The 25,729-nt window shown below is 40.7% G+C and overlaps 1 protein-coding gene across 1 annotated transcript in view; it reads left to right on the forward strand.

Moving 5' to 3' along the window:
* The window catches only part of LOC126407096 (protocadherin-15-like), a 329,125-nt gene that overhangs the window by 22,514 nt on the left and 280,882 nt on the right, over positions 1-25,729 (forward strand). The window contains exon 2 of the mRNA XM_050071779.1: positions 22,064-22,123. The gene's annotated coding sequence lies outside the window, so the exon portion shown is untranslated. The remainder of the gene's footprint in view (positions 1-22,063; positions 22,124-25,729) is intronic.

The raw sequence follows: 25,729 nt of genomic DNA on the forward strand, positions 1-25,729 counted from the left end.
AAGGTAACACTTGAGATTGACATCTGTGGCCACTGAGGCATTTTTGGAAACCATTTGGTATCTTTAAAACACAATAAAAAAATGATGACGCAAGAAACATCTAAGGACATCAGGGCATTTCAAGGCCAGCTGCAAGGGTTTCTCTCGGTAGAGTCTATATTTCAGCTTTTAAGAGGCACCATTGTACAGTACAGGCTGTAGTTAGGGAAAGAGAGGAAACTTTTTTTTTTTTTTTACCTCATTATATTTTTCTCTCTCCTAGCGATAATCACCGTGGACCCGAGTCCACGCTGCTTTCCCCTTATTTTGACATTTTATATCAAATATTTCATTAATCCAGCCTAGCAAGGAGCTGAGAACACTGTTTGAACATGACAGGCTCAAGGGGATGAGGAGGGATGGGCTTTTAATGAAGAGGACAAGGTTTTAGCTTGGGAAAATGAACACCAGCAAAGAGTGGGAATTACTTGTCTGTCGCTTTGAAGTTAATGTGAGAGCCTCAATTAAATTGAAAAAAAAAAAAGTTCTATTTTTACTGCACTTTGCTCTGCTTAGCAGAAATCCTTAACCTTTTGCGTAAAGAGTCTTCCCATGTGCCTCGGATGTCAGTGCCTCTGCATCTTGTTTCCCACCCCGTAAGATGAGGAATGTGGTGTTTTGTTGCTGCATGTGGGATGTGACACTCGTGGCTGACAGCAGCGTGTACAGTAAATGCACATGGTCACGGCCCATTACCTAACCAGTGAGTGGTAGAACATTCAATAGAGAAAATGACTTTTTGGTTCAGTGAAATAAGTGCTTTTTTCTCCCTATGTGAGGATAAACACTTTTCTTGCTACATGGATTGGAAATGCAGCTTGCCATAACAGTCACAGAAGTAAAAAAAAAAATCTAATTTGCACTGTTGCTTTAATGAAAATTTGCAGCACAAGATTGACACACTTTTTCCGGGGCACACATTATTCGCAGAGAGCTGACATTGTAGTCATTGTCATTTAAATCATTGTCAGTGATTCAGCAGATTCCTCAGAATAACTGGGCAGATTTGCAGATATTGCTCGAGCCCTGGCACAGAATTAAATGCAAATTACAATAAAAATGGATTTAGTTTAACATCAGCTCTCTTTCCATTAGAATAACTTAAAACTGCATCTTGTGTATTTCAGATGTGATCCTACCTCAGGCAGTGGACCGAGAGCTCATGCTGAGTATGAAACAAACTCACTCTGAATTACTAGTGTAACATTTTGTAAGTCAGCGTCGACTCAAGGCCACACCTGGCTCTGAAAAATGAAAATATGGGATGACTGGAGACAAAAAAAGCAGAAAAGACATGCAGGCTCATATTGTAAATACTCTAGATGTAATTTAGCTGTCGAGATAAAAAAAAAAAAAAATCGAATAATAAACATAGTCAGTGATTAATTAAGCTAAATTAAATGCATATATCAGTTTTTGCTGTGAAAATATTAAAAAAAATTCAGTTCAAATGAATTTTGGCAGAAGAATCACAGTAAAGCTGCTGGATTTTGGACACAATTGTCCCCCTGTCCTCTACCACTGAAAATGGTCTGCAGTCCATTGCAATGTATTTAGCAAGGGAGTTAGTCAGTCGGTTACAGGTAGGCTTACTCAGGTTGCAGCTTGACGAGGCTGGCTGCTAGCATTAGCGTCAGAGGCTGTGCTAGCTCTGGCCTCCGCGTTCTTTGCGTTGAGGTGATATTTCAGGCCTGAAGTGCTCCAATGGTACGAAAATTCCTTGCTGCAGAAGTTGCAGAGAGCAGTGCTCCTATCAACGGTTCCATCTTAAATTTAAATGTTCCTTTCATGGCGCCAAACAGCATCGTCTTGTCTGCCTCCATCATATGACAAAGCCACTGTGGCCTTTGATGACACACTGGGTCAAAGGGCACCACCGAACACGATCAATCAGCGTTAATTTTTTTAACTTGTTGCTTTTTCTGTGATTATTGAACACTTTCCCCACCACAGTATTGTTTTTCAGTTGCCAGCCACCACCAGCATTTTGTATCATATTCATTGTTTTATGAATATGTAAACGTGAAACTAAAGAAGAAACCCTCTGGTTTTAAACACAAAAAAACATTCTACTCTATCTTATTCCATTTCTTTTTATCAGCACTTAAATTTGTGCATTTTCATATAAAAACATTTTGGACAAAAAGTGACAATAAGTAAGTCATAAGTTTGGTAAATAACATAACTGAACAGTCTCCTATTGCATTTAGCTGTTGTTTATGGCATGTGGTGTTTTGCAGCAGGTGGGGCTCACCCCTTGTTCAGACACAGATGGAGCTCAGCAGAGTGAGAGAGAGACAGAGTGTTAAAACACCTGTGTGACAGCTGGTGTGAAACAATGGATTGGATTGGGCTCAATATAGTTCCATGTATTGGGTTGGGAGAGAGTTACAGCCTCAAGCGAGGGAGTTCAAGTATGTCCGGGTTTTTTTGTGTTTAAAACCAGAGGGTTTCTTCTTTAGTTTCACGTTTACATATTCATAAAACAATGATTATAATCAAAAATGCTGGTGGTGGCTGGCAAATGAAAATCAGTACTGTGGTGGGGAAAGTGTTCATTAATCACAGAAAAAGTTTAAAAAAAAATGAGAAAATTGCATTTTTGTCAAGTATAAAATCAATTTCACATTTACATTTTTGTCTTTTCTCATTTCCTCACATCAGTTTGAATTGTATAAATGAAAATAATAATACTACTACTTATGAAAATAATATTCTCTTTGAGGTAAAACGGAACACGTTGCCATGTTCAGTGATCGTTCAGTGCTCTGTTGTCCCTGTCTCCTCTGTGGTCGCCTTGTCCGTGTGTCAGTGTCACCATCATGGAGGTCCCGTTTCGTTCCACTAAACTCGGTTGCTTCTTCGTCCAAATTGGATTCAGAATGTTGATCACAACAGGAATAAAAAAAAAAATAAAAAAAATAAATCGGAAACCTTTCCATCGGTGCTGGCATTTTCATGCGGTTTACAAGCTGCTACATTTCTGTAAACAACATCTTACGATTTCCAGCGGATCTTCTTCGTTTGTTTTTGGACACAGCTGTGCTGCTCTATTTCACAAGATGTGAAAGTGAAAACACAGATTGCAGGAATATCTTGTCAATGGCAGCTAGTGTTAATCAAAATTAACATGTTATTTTGACAGCCCTAATTTTAGCAAATGGAATTGGAGACAATTTGTGCAGTAAATACACTGTAAACTGTATATTGAGGAGTTTTTACTACTATCTTAAGAGGGATTTTTTGCTGAAATCACACTCACACGTTGTTCCACTTTGGAAAAGTATGATCCTTTGGTCAGCGTCTTTCATTAATGTCACCAACAGCAGCACAGAGAACAAAATGTTCATTATATAAGAAGGCAGTAGGACATCTGTCTCGTTTTGTTATGACTTTAAATGGTTTTGTTTCTTGCAGTTATGCATCAGTGAATGAGCCATTTTGAACATTAATAACCTCCTGGCAGCGGACTACAATGAAGAATGAATGAATGAATGATAATGTCCTTTATTAAATAAGTGTATTGATGCTTTATTAATGGAGTTCAAGTGCAAACTTCTAAAGTCACTTTTCCACTTTCCATCAGCCACCTTCTCGTCCTTGTCTTTTGCTTCTTTTCTGTTCTGTGGAGGAAATCCATTAGAGAGGACACCAAATCAAACCTGTTGCCAGACTGTGCTCTGCTCGTGTCTAATCCTTCCCCCCGTGCACCTCCCTTATGAATTCTCCTGACAACTCCGATAACACCAGACGCCGGAGGGCTATTTATACACCAAAACTGCCATTTGCATCCCAAAGCCAGTTGGCAAGCACAATCACCATTCTCATAACACTCGCAACAGGGGCCTCTTACAAATATTTCCTCAAGTTTGACAGTGCATTTATTCAGCGGGCAGGACGAGGGAGCAAATGGCTGAGTAACCTTGCATCCCATCGTGAAGGTTATCACTTTCCGGAGCAGAGTTGGAATGTCTAGCAGGTGTGATGACAATTTCACGACCAATTACGCTCTCCCTCACTCATCACTGCTTGACAATGTCGCCCCAGATGAAGTTGAGGATTTTTACTTGTATAAGAGCTGAGCTTTGCCGCCCTCATCCTTCTTAGTTTCTACTTGGATAGAGCTACTGTTTAAAAAACTCTTTAAACACTTTGATCAGTGAATGCTCCTGTAACAAATTGTTAGAAAAAAGGCCTCTTGTTGGTGCTGATGGCTGGTGCTGTACTATATATTCAGAGTGCAGCTGCTGGACAGGGCTCATGCTGATGGATGAGCAACTCGAGGTGGAAAAAGGGATTCTGGAGCCGGTGCAGTCCTCGTGCTCACAGGCTGTCAACCTGCCAGCACTCAGCCGAAACCTCCAGTGATTGCATACAGACTTCAGCACAGTCACACAAGGGCCACACAGGCCTCATGGTAGTGTGTGTACACTGTACTGCAAATAGAATCAATAATAATTGAATGCTGGTGGAAACTGCATAGACTGCAGAGGGCTGTCTGTCGTTTGAAGCCTGTGTGATTTATACATGTATATTAGCTGGATGTCTTCATTAATTAAGTTGTCTAACCGCCTGCGACCCTGCGTCCTCACATGAAGACATAACACTTTGGGTTCACTGCTCCTTACTCTTCATTCTGCTTGATGTAGACCTGTTGTCCTTATTTGTGGACACTTTTTTGTGTCAACTATTGGTAGCAAAAACACAGTACCCTCATACCTGTGAAAACAAGATGGCAACCATCTCTGCCAATTCATTCTACAGCCAGTGCTGAACAGTGTTGGACTAGTTAACCTTTTCAAAAGTAATGATACTACTTAATGAATGTCAGGGCAATGGCTGTTACATGTAGCAAAGGCTAGATAGCTTCTTTTTTACCTGGGGGTTTTCTGTTGCTGGTGACCGGTATTTTCCCAAAGATCTGCCCGAAAGATGGAGAATCACTCATGGAGCAACATTACATCCACCACATACCCAGCCACAAGCTTCATCACTTCTTTGTAGCTGCAGCTGTCCATGATTAAAATCCAGTTTTGGTTGTTTATCCTGTGTAGAGCTGCAGCCGACCTCTGTGGTTGTGGAGGGCTCACCTTTGGTGGGGTGTGTTTCCTGGAGCTTCACGTTGTTGTGCTGTTGGTCGTAGTAGCCAAGGTGTTTCAGACCAGATGTCAGAAGACATGTTTTTGGCAGTGGAAAGTGTTTTAGTGCAACTGTCTGCCGATACAGAGTACCGATCCGATACCAGCACCTAAAATAAAAATGGATGGGATATGAATTGTTGTATGTCTCAACTCCTAAAACTCTATGTAAAATATTAAGAAATAAATACATAATAGTAGAATGAATGCCATAAAACTTTTTTTAAAAATTATTATTATCCAGTGTTGACACAGATCAAGACACAGGTTAAAGTGCAGCCACACAATTTGGTAAAAAAAAACATTTTAAAGGCTACAGTAGAATGCTTTTTAAACTCTGCTCCGTTTCTGTTTCGCTTGCCTGTAGCGTGTGTATGCATAATGATGTGAGGCATTATGTGGTATCGGATTGGTCATAGGCTGCACTCGCCGATACCTGATACCGCATTTTAGGCAGTATCGGAGGCATTTCCGATACTGGTATCAGTACAACTCTACTAATATTATTACTGAATTTATTAGTATTAGTTACACTACTTGTTAGTGGAAAAAGTAACATTACTACTAGGGATGTCCCGATCCAGCTTTTTCACTTCCGATCCGATACCGATATTACAGCCTTGAGTTTTGGCCGATACCGATACCAATCCGATCCAAGAGCGTATTATACATATTCACTTATTTTGTTGTCAGTCATGTTAGAAAAGGTTTGATCAAGCAATATTACTCTAACAAGAACAACTTAATCGGGTTAGTTAGAATGATCCACAACAGTTGGTATGAGAAACTGACCTGTTTATTGTTAACAGGGTTAAATAAACAAACTTTAAACTTGAACATTAAAGGGAAATTTCGGTTTATTTCAACCCGTCTCCTATCGTCCTAAATTTGTTTCAAGTGACTAGCGACATAGAAATAATAGTTAGCAATAGTTAGCCGTTAGCCTAGATACAACCGTAGCGTCAGACCTGTTAAGACTTAATTGAACGGGCATCCTTTCAAGTGCAAAGTTAGTCCACTAAACAAGGTTTTTCTCCACAAAGACCGCCTCATATCGTTCGGATAAATGTCAGAGAACATATAGAAAACGACATGTAAACGTGTTGTCTTACCTTACCGGTGTGGTGCCATGTTTGTTGTTTACCATTTAGCTAAGGCTGCAACCGATCCCATTCCTTGCAACAGAGGTATTCCTCTTCTGTGGGCATTGGGGCACAGCATTCACAGGTAACGTTACACCACCAATCTCCAGAGCTAAAGCCTTCCAGCAGCCATTCCTCCTCTGTCGTCCTCTACCTGTTGTGTCTCTCTCTCTCTCCTCCTCCGTTCTTCAGTTTCACAAAGCTCTTCGTCAGTGTATTCTGGCTCAAATAAATAAGGGCGGAGACGGGGTGAAGTAAACCGAAATTTCCCTTTAACATTAAATAAAAAATAAAGCTGGTTTGCTTTGGCTGCTTTGGCCCCTTAATAAATAGAAAATAAATCAACACAAGAAATCTTTAAAATGTCTAACATTGAAATTAAAATAGCAGCAAGACTCCACACATTTGTGCTTTGCCCCCTAATAAATAAAAAAAAGATTAACACCACAAGACATTGTTGACATTTAACAAACAATGCATATTACCAACTTGTTTAACAGCGAAATACTGCGCCGTTGACTTTAGACCAGGTTTTTGTTGGTCACTGGCGCATTTGCTTTTTACGTCATCTAACTAGCAACGCGCCATGACTGCGCCTGACCTCATTTTTAGATCAACACACCCAGAGGAGCGCAAGTTCATTTGCTAGTTAGATGACGGGGGCGCAGGGCGTGAAAATGACAACTGCGCCTGCATCTAAATAGCAATGACACTTGCGACATGGATTATGCGCCCTCCGCCGTCCGCTTTAGACCATCTAAATAGGGCCCTGAGACTTTATTAATGTATTATCGCAGCATTTCACACAGGCCAATTAGGTGTGACAGACCGTTCATACAGATAGAAAAGACATTCCTAGCTTGGAGAGACGAGCAAGGAAAATTCATACAGAGTTACAAAATTTGCCTTCACATGCCTTTTTACTGTTAGAGGTGTTTCGGGCACGTCCCACTGGTTGGAGGCTCCGGGGCAGACCTAGAACACGCTGGAGGGATTATAAATCTCATCATATCTCATATAGATAACATCTGGCCTGGAAACGCCTTGGGGTCCTGAAGGAGAAGCTGTAAAGCGTTGCTGATGAGAGGGATGTCTGGGGTGCTTTGCTTGGCCTGCTGCCCCCGCGACCCGGCCCCAGAAAGCTAATGAAAATGGATGGATGGATGGATGGATGGACAAGGCTTTTAAATATGGTGCATTATTTGCAACGTTGTCTTTCCACAGCTTTGTTCAGCATTTAAAACGAACAGCTTTTGACTTGAATAGTGACCCCTAACCCACAGAGTTACAAAACATTGAACAAATATTGCATTACATGTGATTGAACAATTTTTTTTACTTATCAGGTCCCACTAATCCCAAATAGCTAGGAGAAATTAAAATGCATAGCAAACCAAAGCCCCAGTCTCTGGAGGTTGAGCAGGAAAACTCACAAACATTTACTACAGTAAGCTTTGAAAAGATATTTTTCTTTGACAACCATAGCAATCTACGTGCCTCTTTGTCTTCAAACAGTTTTGCCAGATCAAGGGGTCTCAGAGGAGATACAACACTGTTATGTTTCCACTCCCCTGAGGGATGACATTTACCCCCTAAAGCATATATAGTGAGCGTAGCCTTTATCAAAGCAACATATGACAGTGACATTTAAGAAAGTGCCACGTTGCACTTGTTTGCACTTGTAAGGCTGACAGTAAAGAGTCTGCCTCCCAGCAAGAGGCTTCATTATGGTTTGTGAAAAAAAGTGGCCAGAGTTTTTATTGGCACTCAGCAGGATGGTGCAGTGGCCACACACACCTTGTGATCTAAGTAAATTAGCTGTGAAATGTGGAGTAGTGCTGATGTCAGGTTTTAATTGAAGCCCTCTCTTCCTCACTTTCAAGGTGGGCTACATAAATGTTTTCTTTTTTTTTTTTACATAACCAAATAGAGCATGACAGACGCCTGGAATTAAAAAGTAAATCATACATCACAGTTGTCATTTTTTTAGTGAAAATGACAGCACATTCGTTCACTTTGTCTGTCTGCTGTAGACTGGAGTCCTCTTCAGAATATATTGCCAGTCCACTCAATTGCAAATGTACAACGTAAATTATTAGTATCCAACACGTGGCCCATTCTCTGTGCTCCCGTGCCCTTAAATGTGTTCCCATTAGCAGCCTTTGTTTCTTACCTCATTGTGCTGTATGATAGGTTATCCAGTGAAATTGAACATGTCACCCAAGCTTATAGATGTTTTGCTTTGTGACCTTAAGTTCATACCGTAGACCTCAGTCCAGCGCAAGAGAAATCACTGTGGTCTATTTATGTTTATAGTTTCCTGTAATCGATTTTCATTTGCAGAACCCAAGGAAAAATCTAGGCCACCTTTGGAAAGGCCACCAATGCCTCAACGAGCAATCAATGGCCAGCATTCTCTTTTTTTTTACTGGAAGTGTTTTTTAGTGGAAACAGCTCTACCCCCAGACATTTTTTTACATGGAGCTCTTGTATGTTAAATGTTTCACAATGCAATGCTCAAACACATCAAGCACAAGGTTTTTTTCTGGTGTTTACCAGAGCAGGCACAGCACCACATGAACACCTAACGGCTGTGTCTGTTTTATTTAGTAGCAGGTCAGACTGAGGTCTTGTTTTGGCATGAACCTACAGGGTGTAGTCAGTAAATGAGGACACCAGCATGCAGACTTTTTTTTTTGCAGTGCTGCTGGCTTTGTAAAAGCATATTAAGCCATAGCAGCACTGTTTTGGTCTTTCATTTCCTGCAAAGTAAGGTCAACGATAATTACTACTAACATAATCACTGTCCAGTGAGTGATAATCCTGGTTCTCTGGTTATTGAAAATTCCTTATTATGAAATTCAAATGACCATTCATCTGTTCATGAAAGGGACATTCACTGCACTCCAGTAATTAAATTATACCCACATAAGGCAATGCTTATACCTATTATGGCAGCTGTCATGTTAATGTCTTCACTGGGTGATCTTGTGGTCTTATTTGAATTGAGGACATGATGGGAGTAAGCATAACCTGATTAATACAGTCGGTTGTTGTTTGTTTTCACAACTTCAGAAGGGTTCATTTTAATTCAGATGTAGTGGTATTAAAGATGGTAAAGAGTCTGCAGCCATGCAGCAGTTCTAGCATCCTGAGGTTTAGAAGGTGTTATGTTAGGGATTCCCTTGCTTTTGCTTTGCCGAGCTCCGTGACTGTCTCAGCCTGTGCTCTGAGTGCATGTTCTTACTTTGTATGATAACCTGCATCAAGGTTGGCTAGTTTTATTTCTAAAGCTTGGAAATAAGGCAAACCAGACTGAATAGTACACACATAAATTACAATATGAGATCAGTTTATTTGATGCATGTCAGGTATGAAGGGATACAGAATAATTCATCCATGTTTTCCTATAATTTGCTTGGTCTCACATCTATGTGTATGGAAACTGGTAGTCTGCCTTGGAAGATATCAGAATACAGACCCCGCATCTCTTTAGATTTTTGTCATTGGACATAACTTAGTCCATCTAAATGTCAAAATATTTTAGCACTGTTTAGTTGTACATATTTTTCAGTGTAACACTATGATAGTTATTTTGAGAATTTATCTGCAGTCATGTAAAAGTCATTTGAAAATCTGCAGGGAAGTCTAGCCATGGTTACAGTAAGGGCTGCCCCCGACTATGAATTTTGCTAGTCGACCAGTAGTCGTCATTTAGGGCCATTAGTCGACTAGTCGTCCGCATGTTTACAATATAAATTTAATTACTAAATGATATATTTTGGGCGGGGCAACACAATGGTTTGAGTTGAAGGTGTGAGAAAGAATAGTATCAGTAACATTGTTAACACTGTGCTACATTACAGAGAAGTACAAAACCGTACTAATGAACCTTCATTAATATAGGCCTATATTTTATCTACAAGTGCACGTCACACACAGGGCGAGCTGTTTACGGTGTATGCTCTACATCCACGCAGAGCCTATGCCAAAACCTGACGTGCACTTCCCCAAAAATGTAACTACACGACGGGGCGACGCAGAAACCATTTCCCTCAGTAGAGACGAAGCTTTTATCTACTTTTATTTCACAGATAAGAAACAATAAATTGTGAAGACAATAAAATATCCACAAAATAGCACTTTAAGTCTTGTGTGTGATTTATCCTGGCTTCATATGAGTAGAGGAAATCTCAGTTTGTCGCTAGGCTAATTTATACAATGTAAAATGCCATAGGCTTGTGCTAATAACGTTAGCATGTTATATTTGTTTGGAAAACGTGTTTAGTATAAGACAGTTGTTTTGACGGTGAACCTCGTGAGTTGTTATGCAGCCAAACTTTGTAACGTTACCTTTGTTAAATGTTGCTGTTGTCGCTGGCTTCATATGAGTAGAGGAAAAGTCTGCTAGCCACTAGGCTAATTTATACAATGTAAAATGCTATAGGCTTGTGCTAATAATGTTAGCATGTTGTATTTATTTGGAAAATGTGTCCAGCAAAAGATAAGTGCTTTGTCTGTGAATGCTGCGAGTTATAGTGAAGCTGATTTGTGTACTTGTCTCTATTAAGCCATGTTTAATGTGTTTTTTGGTGCATTTTGAATCAACTAAACTTTACAGCGCTTCACAGAAACCCTGACGCCGACTAGTGGTTTGGCGGTGTAGCTGCAGAATGACACAGACACACCACCGCACAGTTATAAATGCTCACAATGGCGTAGGCTACAGTGTAGGCTCTGCAAAGATTTGACACACAAGTATAAATCCTGCTTTAGAGACATTCTGCTGCTGTGGCTTGTAAGAAGAGAAGGTCTCAGCCCAGGCTAATCAGTTATTGGGTTTGGAGTACTTAAGGATAAAGGAAACTGAACACAACAGAAGCAAAGCCACAAAAAAAGACTACCTGTACCATTCTCCCAAAACAAATTATCAGAGTAAACAAAGGGTGTTGCTGGGGCAGAGGGGCAGACAGCAGAGAGACTTTAGTGTTTCCAGCCTTTTTTAGCAATCAGAACAGACAGGGTACACCTGAGGGTAAGGAATGCAAAAGTTAAAATAACCCCCAAAAAGGACCAACAAAGCGACCACGTAGCGCTCATTAATCTTTATCACTTTTGGTTTACAACTTAGCCCCATTTCTCCGTGTTTTGTTTCTGCACACGTGCTACAAAGGTCATCTGTGTTCTGGATGCAGGAAAGCGAAAGAGCAAGAGTTCAAGTAAAAGAGCCAAGCTTCTTTGTGGAAAAACAATGAATACCAATGAAGTCCCTCTGCCCACTCTTCTCCCTCCGAGGCTTCAGCCAACCACACATCCCTCCAGATGTACAGTATGTGAATTATCAAGCAACCCATGTAGTTTGAAGGCAATTCAGCGTGGTTGCAGGTTCAGAGAACGAAAGCTCAGAGTTAGGATAAAGCTCAATAAATCGTATTAGTCTTTTTACTTTGACTATGGGGTTTAATGGCATCTGCTGTAATTTCCTGGACTAAATGGAAAGATCTCTGTCACTTTGTATCTCTCCGTCTTGCTGTCTCTCATTTATTGAGTCTGTCCACACTCCTGCTCCAAAGTGGCAGTTTGAATGTAGCTGTTTTCTCACTAGAGAGTGTCTCAATGGCTTTTACTGTCCATTAAAGCACATCAGCAGAGACACGTGTTAATAATAAGGAATATCTCAGCTTAATGGCCTCCACCACAGGTCCAAGGCTGTCAGACTGTGAGTGTCATATGCTGAGTGAATTCATAAAGAGGAGCTGCTTTTAGCACCCTGTGCCGGCAGTGCTAATGAATGATCCCATTAAGTCAGGTGTCACATTACATGCAGGGTGACTGCATTTGTGTATGGGTGTTTAGAGGATTATTTCTGGAAAATGATTCATTTTGATGACTGTTAGCGTACAGTAAGCAACCAAGTAAGTCACTGACTGATTGAACTTAACATTTGGCAGACACGTGGTTCTTCATTAGTTTCTGCCTAAACCTGACTCGTGTTTTGAAGCATTCCTGGACCTGGGGGGACCAAACCTGCCAAGTGTCATTTCCTATTATATAATCTATCATAAGCAAGGGCAGCTATAGTATACTGCACAAATATGCAATAAAGGAAAGCTACTACTCTCTATATAAATTACATGTTTATGTTTGTGTTTATTTCATTTAGAAAGGGTCAGTGCATATTAATTAACATGATCACTTACGTCATGTAAATGTGCCAGATTTAGCCATACAGGCTCATTTTCATCTGCAGTCCCTGTCAGGTTGATGATATATTTGTATACAAGAAAAAGACATTAAAACAACATACAAAAGCACAGAAGCGCACAAGCACAGATAAAAGCGGATTGATAGCATGTCCATAGAAGAGCACATAAGCACAGAGCAAGCATATAACCATAGACAAAGCACATAGTAAGGAACATCAGCAAAAACAAGACATAAGCACTATTAATAAAACAATGACATCACCATAAAACCAAAACACATTAAGGAAAACGTGCAATACAAAAGCACATAAGCCCTAACATACAGTAAGAAAACAAGGACATAACCACTAATTCAGGTCATGACAACATGTTTGATTGTCCAGTGACCGCCATTTTATTGATTTGGAGAATGATGTATAGATACAATGTTCCTGGTGTGTGCTGCTGGATTGGAAAAGGCTGACTGTCCAAAGCTGCTTTTTCTCTGTGGTATTTTACATACACCCCGGAGGTAGATCTGGTAGATGAGTTCTGATTTTGTTTATGAATTCATGGCGTGGAGGCGGTGCCAGGCCATGAAGAATTTTGTATTTAATATACAAATAAAATATCTGCAAATTTGATCATATTTTCCCAATTTAAAAAAGTCATATTTTGTAAAACTTTTGCAATGATGGTATGAATTTGACTTTTCATCCAATGTTTTGAGTGCCTGTTTATATGGTCTCTGTACGGGTTTTGCCTGTCTGCGTCCAGCTGGTCACACAGTAGTTCATGTGTCATTGCATTGAAGTACAACTTTGAGGCCTCCATCATAAGGTTGCTCCTGATGTGTCTAAAATTGAATTTGAGTCTGTTCACAGCTTTTTTGACTTGTGTTTTGAATGTGAGCTGTGAATCTACTACTATGCCTAGATATGTAAACTCATGCACTACCGTTAATCCTCTCCCTGCTGCTGTAACGTCGGGATCTGGATCTCTATTTACAGACTTTGAGGAAAACATACATGCAGTAATGCAATACAACATAAATGAGTGAAACGTTAACCCTAATATTACACTCTAGGTTTCCATGTTTTAAAACATTTTGAAGTAAAATAGTTAGACAGCACAGTGTTTGACATTGACTGTAGCTACCCGCAAAAGTCATGCAATGGCTTCTGCAGGGGTACAGCAACACCACTTGGACAAACCACATTGAGAAATGCAGCATACTATAGTGTAGTACTGTAGTACTTGTAGTGATAGCAATGGCAATTTGTTATGTTGTTTGTAATTATGCTTACGTTTGCTAATGATTATTTCTGATGGCATTGCACAGTTGCCTGTGGTAGCAAAGCATTTTTTCCTCTTAATTAGGCTTGTATGTTTTTTTTATCAGTATGTTGGGTGGTTGGGGCCTACATTACACAACACTATTATCATGTTAAAAAAGTTTTGTCGTACAAATTTTAGCATGCATGATAAATTAAAAAAGAAAACTAATGGGAACATTTCATGCATAGTTTCAGGCTATACAAGTCTCGCTACACACCACTGAGCCCATCAGCCTTTGCGAAGGTGCTCCGAGAAACCAGTAGGAGTTGCTAGTGTAGTGTTAAGGACATACTCCCTCACTGGCTTGCCACTCTGGAACACTGACAGTAACATTTGTTGAGCGATAATTGCATTTTTTTTGGCCTTTCTATGGATCTGTGTAGCACTGAGTTATTATAGGTGACCAAGCACGTAAACAGTCCAGATGTTGCTGGATGCTAGATGTGCAGCATCAGCTGGTTTTGTAATTGAAGATGCTATAGTCTTATGAAAGTTCAGTCAGTGTATTGTCAAGAAGAGCAGATGCACACTACTGCATTGCTATGCACAACTATGGCTGTCTAATACTGTATGTTTAATTAGCATCACCCAGACTTAATAAATCCTCAATTGTCATGCAAAGTAATATACCCTACTTGCACAGTGTTTGCCAGCAAAGACAAAAAACTCTTTAAAGCTTATGAAAGGTAAGGTAACCCCAGCAATATCCGCAACTTGATTTTAAGTTTTGGGCCAGCTTGTGTTGTGTTGTTGTTGGGTTTCTCTGTGCTCCAGTCCCAGCCTAAGAGCCTGAAACAAGAGACTGCTTGCAAGATCTCAAAATAAAGCCCCCTATGTTTTTGCCAAATTCATCAAGACGAGTTTTAATCTCTGTTGGTACTGAGATATGCATGGTTGGATTGAGGGAATTGTTGTCATTAGAAACCTTGTCTAACACCAGACTGCTGGTAGTGCAGTGTTTTTGTAACATGAAAAACAATGACGGCACAAAATATTTAATTCATGCGTTGACTTAGCCCTGACATTTAGAAAATCCCTCGCCTGTTTCTTGGTACGTAAATGCAGCACACGAGCTTCCAGCTGGTTGATGGCTACTGTTTATGATTGTGACTTTGAAGGTATACCTGTTTACGTTATGCAGGACTCTTAAGAGCCAGATACTGTATTTACAGTGTTGACAGGGACAGTTGAGGCAAGTGTTGTCCCTGAAGACATGATGAGAAATAGACAGCCTGACCTGTAGAGATGCTCCTCCAGATCAACAACAAACACACCTTATTCTTACAGTAGATTCTTTGTTCTTCCTTCTATAGACATCAATTGTGTAGTTGTTGTGTGCTGCGTCTCTCCCACTTATGTCTGCAGACGCACACGCTGTTTAACTGAGGACACATGTGAAAAGAGCAATGCAATAATTAATATGCATACTTAATAAGCTGTCTTGTATTGAGATTTACTTCTCTTCTTCATCTGCTTCTGTGTAAACTTGGCCAAAGCTGCAAGACACACACAAGGAGGCTCAGCAGAGATAAATCACATCATCATTCCTCTTATTTCCTTTTTATGAATATTACTTTTAAGTCAATAGCTCCTGCTGTGTGGCTGAACTGTCTATATCTTGTACACAAGACTTTTTGAAGGACCTTTGTTATTAGTTTTTGAAAATAAGTTAACAATTCATTGATTAGCTTGCAAAAAATCATTGGTCATTTTACATATTTGCAGAGATTAAATGAATGGTAGTAACTGGTTGTCTAAAAAAAAAAAGGCAATGCATTTTCCTCCAAAGTACAATTCCAGAAAATGCATTGAAATGATACAGTACTCACTAGAAAGCCAACAATTTCAGGTTGGATTCTGAATGTAAAAGTCCTTGGAGCCAGTGAATTGTGATTATATGCAGATGTGCCATTCTTTGTTAATGCTACATGGATTAACGAATGCCCTATTATTGTCATAACAGCCAGGCTCTGAGACAGGTAATTAAGAGCGTGGTGGAGCGGTGGGGGGTGAAGTTCATGGGCCTCATAATTCTTCATTATATCCGCAAAGCAGATATTTTCCACTAAGTAATGTCCTTTCTATAATTAAATGTGGTACTTATCATGAAAACTGAAGTTCAACCAGCACGCAAACACATACTTTTTCTATTTCACTCATTCTTGTGAACTGGGGCAAAACCCTTTTTAGTTTTTTTTTTTTTTTCATTTCCCCCCTCGTAATGGGCCAACCTGCCACTGATTTAAGTTTTGCTTAAGTAACATACATGATGGATGTCAGAGATAAGATTAGAGATGTACCGATACCACTTTTTCCTTCCTGATACCGATTCCAATCCCTGAACCTTAGGTATCTGCCGATACCGAGTACCGATCCGATACCAGCGTGTAAAATAAAAATGGATGGGATATGAATTGTTGTATGTCTCAACTCCTAAAACTCTATGTAAAATATTAAGAAATAAATACAGAATAGTAGAATGAATGCCATAAAACTTTTTTATTTATTTATTATTATTATCATTTTAAAACCGGAATTCTTATTTCATTTTGATTTAGAAAAGCTACAGAGTTGATCTGTTATAATTGAGACACACCCGATAGCAGTATAATATAGTGACTTTATCATAAAGTAGAAAGTGTTCAAGTACCTGAGCAGCATTCCCGCCTTTTTGGAAACCGGGAAGTGAGACAGGAGTTGTTGGGATGTAGCTGACCCCTTTATGCCTGACTAAATTATGTTTTTGTAGAAATCTGACAGAGTTGACAAAAATCTGGGACACATATTTAAAGGGCTGACATTTTCACAAATAAATAAATAAAATAAAGATGATTAACAGTAAATTTTTATACCAATGTTATCAGTATGTACTGTTAGTTAAAGTATGTTTAAAGTTAGAAAAAAAGTTAAAAGTTTAAAAATTAAAGCAGATCAAAATATTTTTGAAATATGTATTTCATATATTTATAAATCCTTTAAAAATCATGTTTCACCCCCCAGAAACAGAATTTGTGCATTGACAAGTTATAATTTTTTTTTTTTTTGGTAGATGATTTGTCCCAATTCTCAAGTTGTGTGTTTGTTTCCTTTTTCACAGGACAGCAATCTGTCCATAAATGTAGTTGTAGTGAGTGTCTTGGTTAACTTACCTTACCCATACCCCTAACCATACAGTATCATTTAGAAATAGTTAGACATTTTGGGAAATACACATGTGGTATTGATCTTTTCAACTCTTATTTGTCTGTTAAATACAAAGTTACAGCCAAGGAGACAGTTAGCTTATTTTAGCTTAGCGTGCTCGGTAGCTGGGGTAAACATTAAGCCTGACTCTATACAAAAGAGAAAAAAAGTCTTATTTTAGTTTTAATTGTACCGAAACGACAGTGTAAAATAAAAGTTATGGTTTTACAAAAAGTTATCCTCTGTACTCTTGTCTGTTGTGAGATTTCCCCCTGCTTTCAGACTTAATGCTAAGCTAAGCTAACTGTCTCCTGGCTACAGTTTCATAATGAATGAACAGATTGTGGTAGCCTCTCATCTTATTCTTGGCAAGACAGCCAATTAGTGTTTTCCCAAAAATGTCAAACAGTTTGCCATACTTAGTGTTTCATTAACATTAACCAAGTCATTCTTAGATGCCTTAAACTGATACTGTCTTGGCCGTATTAGGGTTTTGTGTTGTTTTTGGAAAGCACTGAAACCACCAATTTTATCTTTTAGGTAAGAGACCTCAGCACCATAGATAAAAGTCTTAGGCGGTTTGAGGTAGATATACCACTGCCACTGGGAGAGGCCATTTTGGAGGCAGAGAAAAGCACCATATGGCCTCAACAGAGATGCTGTGCACTTTATATATTGACAGTTTATCTGCAAGATGGCCAAAACACCAAATGGGATTTCTACACTTGGCAAAATGTTATAGGACTTAAGGAACCACCTAAGCAGTTGTTTTAATTTGACACTTGGGCTGCACTTTCTGAAATAAATCATAGCTGCAGTATAACCCAAAAACGTGCTCTGTGTCCAGCTTGAACCTTTTCTTTTTGGACAGGCATACAGGATGTAGCACTTGGCAGTGTTGCTGCTGTGAAAGCAGCTACTTGCATTCAAACTCTGTCCATCTCTTTGCTTCTTATTTCTCTCATATTTTCACTCCCACTCTCCTATTCTGTTCCTTTGCTGCTTCCCCTCTGCCTTTTCCTTTTTCATGTTCCCATTCTCACCCTGTGTCTATCATCTCCTTTTCTCTCCCTCTCCCCTTCTCTCTTGCTCCCCTCTCTTTTCTCTTGTTTCCTTTGAAGTGCTAAACAATGAGAGGGCTACACTCCCTGTTAAGCTCGTAGGGAAATCCAGGCTGAAACTGCATGGCACAGTGCAGCGAAGCAGAATCTTGTCCTCGGGACCACAGGGGGATGGGAGGGGTGGAGGCAGCATCAGAAGTATAGTCAGCATGCGGTGACAGTGACAATGGCTGCACAGAGCCTTGATCCTCCAAGCCGTCAGCAGACTACACCAGCACAGCATGGATGATGAACGCTATGACTCATTTCAAGAGAACATGCCCATCCGGGCCTGCTGCTCTGATTGTTAACAACTGTCCATTTCTTGACAGGACATGTACAAGACTATCAGGCTGTAATTGTGGAGACCAGAAGAGTTGCATGTCAGGGCCCTATTGACTATAATTATTGAGTTTCATCAGTGCAGCATGTCAGCGTAGAGGAGAAAGACAATCAGTCGTCCTTCCATTGTCTTTGTACTCCCCTTCTGTCTTTTTCCCCATGTATGCAGCCACAGACACATCCATGCAGTGATGAATGCTATTCATTACTAAAGGATGGAACGGGAAATGAAGCAAAATGAGTGCTTTGGGAAGCAATCTGTGACTGGGGCATATACTATCGTCTGCCGAAGCATCTGAGACATGTGTTTATCCACTCCCACATGTTTCCTTGAAGCTATATCTCACAGTTGCTCGCCTTTTTGCTGTGTGCACCTCCCTTTGAAATCTGATACGGCCTCTCTCCTCTCCAATTTCCTCCTTTCTATCTGTGTCTTTCTCTCATATTCATACACACTAATGCCAACGCTGCATGATGTTCTTTTATGTGGCCCTTGATGAATTTCTTGAGTCAATCTGCCTCATAGAGCAAGCGCCATAATTCACCCTCCATCAACCACCCTTAATGCAAGCAAATGCCTTCCTCCTCTTCATAATGACATGACTGATTCCACATAGGGATTTGTGATGACAACTTGACATTTCACATTTATTTTCATGAATCGAGAATTTTATTGAGTTCATATCTGTGTGGAAAAAGCACATGTGGCACATTTGCCTTTTTCTTTGCCTATAAATACCTGCAGCGGTGTTTGTGAAGCATGTGGGTAGAAGATTGCTTCATTCTCAGTGGGGCTCTGCAGTTTCACCTAATGGCTGTTTAATTTGTTTGATTGCTCTGATGAGGTGAACAAGTCTTAAGGTCTCTCCATGCTGATAGAATTGCCTGAATTCTTAAGTTCTCTGCAGGTCATTTCACTCCATTAGAAATGCAATTTGGTAATTGCTGAGCCTATACTGAAAATTATCTGTGGAGGGTTTGAAAGACTGGAGGCACAGTGCAGGTCATTGATAATTTTATGCATGCATTAATTTCAGAATTGATTAGTTAATAAGATAATGTTCTTATGTCAACACAATTGTCCTGACATTACATGAGTAATATTAATGTGAACCTTGGAAACTACCCTTTGAGAGACTGATCTTATATTAGTCCTGCATAACGTTTCATGGTGCAGTGGTTAGCATTGTCGCCTCACAGCAACCGGGTTCATGGTTCGAACGTGGTGTGGCGATTCAGGAGTTTGCATGTTCTCCCTGTGTCAGTGTGGGTTTTCTCCAGGTACTCCAGCTTCCTCCCACAGTCCAAAGACATGCGGGTTAAGTGGTGACTCTAAATTGGGCGTAGGTGTGAATGTGAGTGTGAATGGTTGTCTGTCTTTATGTGTCAGCCCTGTGATAGTCTGGCAACCTGTCCAGAGTGTACCCTGCCTCTTGCCTAATGTCAGCTGGGATAGGCTCCAGCCCCCCACAACCCCCAGCAGGATAAGTGGTTCCAGAAAATGAAGGGATGAATGACATTTCATACTCACACACTCAATTACTGTAAACTTTGTTCCTGGAAAGGTATGATTAACTAGCAAGGGGAAACTTTGCCAATACTCAACGATGTCTGTGTCACGCTGGGTGAAACAAATCACATAAGTTTGCTTTATTCAAGAGGGGTTTCTCTTTGGCTGGCAAACAGGTGCTGAGCTCTGGGAGCTAGTGGCATGGGGGGTGCCTTGACACCATTCAATCACACACACTGCATTGACGCAGAGCTGGTTGAAAGTTGGCAAAGTATCCCTTTAAGATGGAGGACAATCGTCTTTGTGACTTAATGCAGGAAAACCAATGTCAGGCACGTGTGACTGTAATAATAATGATATTAATAATTAATTTTATTCATATGCGCCTGTTGGAGCACTCAAGGACACCTTTCAAGACAGTTAAAAAACAAGCAGCATATATCCATAGATCATAAATTCAAACAATTCTGTAATAAACAATAAAAGTTGATAAAAGCAGAGCAGCTGAAAGCTCTAGAACCCATGGTAGTCAAGCAGGCGGATGTACGGGAGTGTGTGTAGTTATGAAGGAGTTCTGTAGCTGGCAGCCACTAAAGGCTCACAGCATAGATACGTCCATTCCAAATGTTGTAAAAATAACTGCCTTCATATTTTCTTTGCATTTTTTATGTTGCCGTAGATATAGCCAATAGATGGCACTAGAGGCCAGAGTCAGAAGTTTTAGACAACAACAAATGAGGCGACGTGGAGGAGGTGGTATAATATAGCTTTTAATGGAGGCAGCATTAAAGACGAATGATTGCAGCGCGACGTGACAGAAGAATTCTTCTCACTATATTACCCACTCGTTCTGTTCTGCAATTTTTTAAACGTCTTCTTCGTGTCCTGTGATTGTTTCTGGCTTGGACTATGCTACACTGCCCCTACGAACTTTGGTGGTACTGCCCCGTTTTGTCCATATCCATAAGCTTTCAGAAACCTGCATAAATAACGACAAAATGACAACAGACTACAAACAGAAGGCTCTGTCCGTCTCCATATATGTATCTAACTTTGAGTATAAATGAGCCTTAAGAAGACGGGACTTCTGAGATGCTCCATGTAGTCAAGCTGCCTGGCAGTAGTTGATCAAAATAGCTCCAACATGCAAGCTAACTGTTCCTCTTATAGAATTATCTCTATCTCCGTCTCTATCTCTGTTAAAAGGAAGTTATGGAGTTGTTGAATATCATTGTCCTGCTGATGGAGCTACGCTACCTGGCCTCACTTGTTTCCACATTATGTGCAAAGCAAGGCTAAACAGCAGCATGTTGGACTGCCATAGAAAAAAATTATTTGATGCTGTTTCCAAAAGATCATTGTCAACATCAAGGTTGAGATTATTGTACCTGAAGGCAAAACAGTCTTTCACACAGTTAATTCAAACTCTAACGCAAACGGCATACACAATAGAGAAAACAAAGGACATCTCTCTTTGTGCCTAGTCATAAAAAGTGATGACAGACTAGATCTTTACAGGCAACTCAGATGTTTACCAGTGTGTTGCAGCAGTTATGATGTTATGTGGCTCAGTTTACTTTTACACAACTCCGTGACATTTCTTTTAGAGTCTCCAGTGTACTGTGTCTGAAAGGGTTCAGCATCGGTCCAGGAAACAAGATTTGAATCGGATAAAAGACAAATCAGCCAGACTGATAATGCCAATGTTCCGGCCAAGCTGATAATCATCATAAAGGTATCAGGAAAATATCACCCAGGATCCACCACATTACAGTTCATAACCTCGCACACCAAAAGGCTGCTCTCCATCTTTGTTCAAGACAAACTCTGCTGTTTGTAGGGCAGCTACTGTATGCATGACCGCACAGTGTAATGGAGACTGACAGGAAACGTGGGAGACTGAAGGGATATTATCTGAGAATGAGACTACGAATTACACTCATATTCACAAATAATTGAAGAGATGATTGCGCTGCAGTTCACTCAGACATGGTTTGCCTCTGCATTTGTTTTTATGTAGATGTTATGGATTGTCTTACATAACGTGTGTTATGGCTCTAACACTTTCCTTCTTTTTGCTTTACAGGTGTGTATGTGAATTTAACTAAAGGGCGAGATGTGGTGTGATCACGGGAACTCATATCAGGTATTTCGTTTACTTTTTGGTGGTTTGTGTAACCTGTAAAAGATTCAGTCTGTGTTTCTGTTGCATGCATGTATGTGTGCATTAGTGGACTCAGAGCGGGACATCCCAGAGACATACTAAATCAGACAGGATGGACCGTAGAGGTTTTTAAAGCCTTGCTTTTTTATGTTTTATTGATGTACCTAAGATGATTCGCCCTGACATTTGCTGATGCTCTCTATCTCAAGCAAATCTCTTGCCATCATAAAACAGCTTGTCCCAGGTCCAGTTGGTAAATATTTAAGGGGTCCCTCCATCAGTGTTGACCAGTGTCCAAGGCCCTGGGTTCTGTTGTCTTTAGAGTAAGAATGTTACTGTTATTAGGGACTAGCAAGGTCTACTCTCACTTTTAAAGGTATACGCTGCAGGATTACACTCCCCCCAGCAAAAGTGAAAGTAAAAGCCAGTCCCAGATTTACTCTCGTTTGGTGTTTCGTCTGACTTTATTTGCATTTTTTTGTAGTGTTGTGTCTCTTGGATGCCTGCTACTTAAAGTCTGGCACCTGGTCCCTACCTTTTTATAAGCCCCGATTTTGCGCGAGTGCTGTATCATAAACGTCCCAAGCACAGAAAATAAAAAGAAAATAAGAAGTTACAGGCAGAGGGCAGAGTCTAAAAAAATACACATTTCCTGCAGGTCCTGTAGGGTTGCCACCTTCAGTGTGTTACCCCAAAATTCCACCAGATGCGTGTGGATTGCGTCTACGCTCCGGAACGGCAGCGGAGCCTATACGTTTCAATTCTAGTCAATGTGTGTGCTTCCACCAGCTGCGGTTGTGCTGCGTTCCGGCTCCGTCACAGCTGCGGCGTTCCCGGAGCCCTCCGCAACAAATACGCAGGACTTCTATTTTTGCCGGACGCCGGAGCACAACGACGCAGGACTTCTATTTTTGCCGGACGCCGGAGCACAACGCAGCAATTCAGCACGGAGCAGATTGTGCGGGGCAGGAAGTCGTGCATAGAAACAAAATAAAACATCCGGTTAATTTTCAAAATAAAATACACAGTGTTCACGGCGGATCATATTTCCCTGCACTACACCTTGAAAACGTCATAATGGGCGGAGGCAGGCCTGAAGTCAACAGGTCAGAGGTTTTCAGACATCATTTCACCCCGTTGACACCATGGATGAGGAAATGTTAATCATGGAGGTGCACCTAGATGTCTTCCTACTACTCCTCTGGAGATCTCGTGGGTCCTCATTACTCCCGCTGTCTGGTGGAGCTGCACTGCTCCGCACAGCAAACGCAGCTGGTGGGTGTTGACGGACGGTGGACCACGCAGCGGATAACCAGCACAGCCGTTCTGCAACAGACACGCATCCAGTGGAATTCCGGCGTTAGAATAAGGGACATTTTGGTAGTGGTCCCATGCCCGGGGGAAAGAAATCAAGAGGTGGTCTGAGGGTCCTCCCTGATGAGATTTTGAGTGTCACACACACTTCATTTCCTGCATACTGGCTATTTTTATGCACCAATTTTTGTTTTTTATGTATCAAGATTAAAGTCTTGTGCTACTTTCAACATGAATGTAAAGGGGAAAAAAGAGTCAATTGTAGTAAACAGTTGCATCGGTTAAATTGAGGATGCAGACATCAGGTCACAGACATGGGCAAAATGTTTGGACCAAACATTTTGCCCATGTCTTTGACCTGATGTCTGCATCCTCAATAAAAAACTGTTTGGTAAATTTTGAGGGAGCAAGACAGAGGGGGCTTTATGCAGAATCCTAAAGTTAAACCTTTTAAGAACTTTTGAAAGAAACTTTTCATAGCCTACACTTTAAGACCTCATTGCTACTTCAGTGAGCATGCTAACGGTGGTCCTGAGTGTCGAAGTCAATGTAACCATGGCAACGATGATGCTGAGTGACAGACCTGTCGCTCTGTGACATTCTCCTTCACAAATTCCATCCATCCATTTTTGTACCCGCTTATCCTCTTGAGGGTCGCGGGGGGACTGGAGCCTATCCCAGCTGACATTGGGTGGAGGCGGGGGACACCCTGGACAGGTCCCCAGACTATCACAGGGCTGACACATAGAGACAGACAACCATTCACACCTACGGACAATTTAGAGTCACCAATTGACCTGCATGTCTTTGGACTGTGGGAAGAAGTACCCAGAGAAAACCCATGCTGACACGGGGAGAACATGCAAACTCTGCACAGAAGGTCTCTGTCCTAGGATCGAACCAGGAACCCTCTTGCTGTGAGGCGACAGTGCTCACCACCACACCACCGTGCCTTCACCTATTGGGATGTACCATTTCTCTGAAACTCTATTGGTTTAATGTTTCTCATGTCTTTGCACGCATGTGAACACATAGTTGCTACAGTAGAACAGTGTGTGCGCAGAAATATGACTCACAACAGGATGCACCAGTTACTTGTCAAATACAGAACTATTCCGTATTTTAAGGGACTGGTGGCAACCCTGGTCATGAGTGATGATTCAGAGGGATTACTAATGTATGAGTCAATACATTGTTTTTAGGAGAATCCTGCATAGTATATCTTTAAAGCTAGGACAGGAAGTAGACTCCAAAACAAAAACCAAAGATTTGGGCTGCTGTGACTCAACCACACAGCCTTGCACTAAAAACTGCTGAAAATGGCTAAGACCTGCATAAAGCTGCAGCCTGTGGAGTACATTTCCAGTTGGATTCACAATTCTAGTAATGCCACTGTGGCTTTGAGACATTTTAAACCTAAAATAGGTCTCAAAGCCACAGTGGCATGTGGATCTAGTATGCCTCACTACTAATGGAAAGCGGATATGCACAGGTGTGTTTGGCCTCGACATTGAGGACTCCATTCAGGGATTTCTAAGACACTTTGACTCAACAACTTGATATTCCCCACCTTCATTGTGATCTCAGCACAATCGCAGTTCATCACAATGAGTTTGCTTTGCTGATGCACAATGGGGAGAATCCAGCAGCACATCCTGATAGTCAATATCTGTGTCTTGATTGGGCGAGGGCGGCATTCAAGAGACAAAGCAGTTGATTGAGTAGAAACTGCTGCCCGTGTGGAGCTCATGAGGAAACGTGTCTTACTAATAAATTATTTAAGCTATGTTTAATTTGCATTCTTTATAAACTGGAATGATGCAACTGACAGACAAGTCAGTGTCACCCAGGCAAGACACAATCACAAGTGACACGGCAGGAATCAGTTGATTTGGGGGTCTTCTGCTTAGTAACAGCAGCTCAGCAAAGCACACATGCTTCATACAGCATGTCAGTGCTGGAGGGTGCCACACTCAAACTGACACTGATGTAATTATTGATAGAATTATTTTAAAACTGGCTTTTCATGGCAGGTTATTAAGGGTTTTAGCTGATCTCTGTGTCGTGTAAAATCTTTGTGCGACTGTTAATTAATGCAGGTTTTCTAATTTTCTTAAAAAAAAAAAAAAAAAAAAATCTTTTCATAGCTGCCAGATGCAAGTACTCATAGTTTTTTGCAAATGTAAATGAGGACTCATATGTTGATAATTAGAATTTCTCCCTCTCTGCGGGCCTCTGTCTTTAACTGTCTCATTTGCTCTCGCTCAGTTTCTT

This window comes from Epinephelus moara, chromosome 19 (assembly GCF_006386435.1).
Source record: "Epinephelus moara isolate mb chromosome 19, YSFRI_EMoa_1.0, whole genome shotgun sequence".
NCBI lineage: Eukaryota > Metazoa > Chordata > Actinopteri > Perciformes > Serranidae > Epinephelus > Epinephelus moara.